Raw genomic sequence first — 3545 nt, forward strand, 5'->3', positions numbered from 1 at the left:
GGATGGACAGGAAGTTCTGAATATCTATTTGTACTCAAGTAAATATGATCAGTAAACAGATCACTGATCTCCACTTTTCAGTCGATGTGCCCTCTCTAGGATCTCTTTTTATAGAAAATGAGAGTGGCTTATACTACCTCACCAAGAAGGGAGATCGGCAGCAGCCTAGAGTGTGGAGTGAAATCTCACCCACAACCCCAGTATTCAGTTCCTCATCAGAGCTTTTTGGTCCAGGTGGGAAACCAAGGGATGACCCAGAGAGGGAAAGGAGGTCAAAAATGGTAAGAAGAGACACCCACTGCAAGGATGGGGCCTGAGCATCATCATCATCCTGGTTGAAGGGAGAGGTAAAAGGAGGTGAAGATGCATCCAGTTTCTACACTTGCAGCATCTCTTGGCTGGAGACCTGTCAAAGAATCACACACTCTCACATTCACACTCTGAGAACCCTGAGGATGACCACAATGGTGACAGAACTGAATTAGGACAGCGTTCCAATGCCTACATTTTGGGACAGGAAAATTCTCCGCATAAGAAATAAATGGTTTACCAGAATAAGTTCTTCTGGCAGGATTGTGTTATATCTCAACATATTAATCTTATTTTTCTCTGTGCATTTCCTGCCTCCCTCTTGGGCATCTGAGGGTCAGTTTTCCTTCCCAAGCCCATGCCAAAGCTGAGACCTAGAAAGTACCACTTTGATATGTAAATTCCACTCCCATTTCCCACAGTCCTACTGTAAGCATCTTAGTGGGTGACTAACTCTTCAGACTTCTTCTACATGCCAAGCACTTACATGGTATTGTGGGGGAGTCAAAGATATTTAATATGACTCATGCTCTCATGAAGCTTACAGTCTGAGGAGACAGTATATAAATTTAGGAAGAATTAAACAATAAGAGAGAAGATGAGACTTTTAAAAATGTCTCAAGACAGAAGAGAGGACAGCAAATGCTGTGAAGTAAAGGAGGGAAGAATTAGTAAGGGCTAGAAAACCTTCATCAAGTAAGCCAGATTCAACTTGGACCCTGGAGAATGGAGAAGATACCTACTTCTTTATTTGTTTTAATTGGAGGATAATTACTTTGCAATGTTGTGTTGGTTTCTGCCATACAACAATGTGAATCGGCCATTAGTATACATATCCCCACTCCCTCTTGAACCTCCCAGATGCCTAGTTCTAATGATGTCTGTCTTAGTCCACTTGAGCTGCTATAACAAAATACCACAGATTTGGTGGCTTATAAACAGTTTATTTCTCATCATCTGGAGACTGGGAATTCCAAGATTAAGTTACCAGCCTGGTTGTGTTCTGGCCAAGACCCTCTTCCTAGTTCATAGATGGCACTTTCTGTGTCTTCACATGATGGAAGGGGCAAGGGATCTCTGTGAGATCTCTTTTGTAAAAACACCAGATCCCATTCGTGAGAGCTCTACCCTCATAACCTAAGCACCTCCCAATGGCCCCATCATCCTAATATCATCATCTTTTGGGATTAGAATTTTAACATGTATCAATGGTGGGGGGGCACAAACTTTCAGAGCGTAGCAGTGTAGAAAGCAGCTTCTTTTCATACAGGAGAAATCTAACAGAAAATCTGCAATCCCTTACATGATACAACCCCTGAAAAACATAATTTGGCAATATATATCAAATTATAAGTGACCCAGAAATTCTGCTTGCAGAAATTTACCCTACAGTTATATGCTCATATGTGCAAAATGACATAGGCATAAGGCTATTTATTGCAGCTTTCTTTCTAATAGCAAAACACTGGAAACAACCCAAATGTCCACCAATAGGGAACTTGTTAAATAAGTGTGGTTGCACATCCAAACAACAGAATACTATATTAGACAGCCACATCAACAAATAAGGAAGTTCTTTTTTTTTTTTTCTGGTAATGACTTTATTTTTTCAGTTAACATAACCAGCCCACGATACAGCATACTAAATCATAAAGTACAAATCCAAGGAAGGTAATACCTTTACTAAGTTACAAAACTTTGGCAATCAGTACAGTACTCTTTATAACACAATAAAATGTACTTTTGTTGGAGTCATTACTTTCGTGATAATTTTTACTCCAAAAAATGTCATTTGAGTATGAAATTTAAGCATTGTGATTTTTAACGGTTTATAGCAGAGCAAATTATTTCGTACAATTAATGTCTTTTTAAAACGATAGTTTCTCCTTTAAAAGTGAGTTCCCTCATGGAAGCTCTCCAAGTTTACCGCAGCAGGGCAGTCGTGCGTATGCAGAAGGGGCTCTGCTTGGTTCTGCGGTTGGTCCAAAGCCAGGTAAAGTTCGAATGCATGAAAAGCTCTAAAATTCTACCTTAAGGAGGTTTCATCAGCCAATAGCAATTTCCAAGCATACTTTTCAAAAAACTTAAAATTTTGCATAAATACTGGAATCCTCAAAATCAGTCATTTCAGACAATACTAATTTCAGCTGATCCCTTTTATTTAGAAACCCTGAACTTCTGTTTGATCAAGTCACATAGCTTTTCTTAAGCTTATTAAAAAAAAAAATTCTACCTAAAATAGAGTTGTATTTTTTAAATAACAAATAAATATACTGCCAGCTTGTAGAGACCTGGGGAACTGGGTGCCATCTATCCACCTCCATTATCATTTCTCCACAAACGCTGCTGCTGCCATTGGTGTCCGTATGCTTCCTCTTGCTGAAGCTGTCAGCTCTTCAATTTCAGCATTTAATTTATGTATTACCCACTCCATTGCTTCTCGGCCTTTATTAGCATTTGATGATATCGTACTTGCCATCAGCCCTTCAAGGTAACTGCCGAGACTGACTCCTTTCACAGTAATTATGGCTTCTTGAGTCAAAATAGTTTTTTCTGGGTCTTGAGGATGTGGTTTGTATATAAGTCTCTCATCTACTGAAACCATATTTGTAAATGAAATATTTGTAGATTTAAGTTCCATTGTTTTCTCTATGGGATCCACTACAGAATGTTCTTGCACATATGTTTTGGTTCTTGCTGCACCAATAATAGATTTCACAATGGAAGGCAGTCCCCACTCTGTGCTGAGAAGTCTATGGCTGTGCAACTTTCCAGAGGGATCTATGTGTCTGTCCAGTACATCAACTCCAACCACACTCGGATTCATAGGGTTTGGGTATTTCTGCATTGCAGCTGTTGTAACGGTTTCCCATGGATGGTCAAAGACGTGCTCCGAAGTCCAGATCTTCATGGTGTCGGCGGCCAGCACGGTGTCCCCAGATAAGGAAGTTCTTTCTGCACAGGCATGAAACAGATCTCCAAGATACATTTATTAGGTAAAAAAGGTATAAAAGAGTACGATATGCTCCACTCTGTACATTATATTAATTATGTATATAGCATGTATACTATGAGCACTTTTCACAGTAAGTATTAGTACTCTATGTATACTTAATTTGTATATTATGTACACTATGCATCTTTTCAGATAAAATTTTTGCATTTTTGAAAGCGAAAATTATAGATATATACTTCCTTATATATGCAAAAATGCATATCTGAAAGGATACATCCAA

The 3545-nt window shown here is 38.9% G+C and overlaps 1 pseudogene; it reads right to left on the reverse strand.

Moving 5' to 3' along the window:
* Window positions 1-1970: 1970 nt before the first annotated feature.
* On the reverse strand, window positions 1971-3334 carry LOC138433590 (PRELI domain containing protein 3B pseudogene; annotated as a pseudogene).
* Window positions 3335-3545: the final 211 nt, after the last annotated feature.

Source organism: Ovis canadensis, chromosome 2, assembly GCF_042477335.2.
Source record: "Ovis canadensis isolate MfBH-ARS-UI-01 breed Bighorn chromosome 2, ARS-UI_OviCan_v2, whole genome shotgun sequence".
In the NCBI taxonomy this organism is placed as follows: domain Eukaryota; kingdom Metazoa; phylum Chordata; class Mammalia; order Artiodactyla; family Bovidae; genus Ovis; species Ovis canadensis.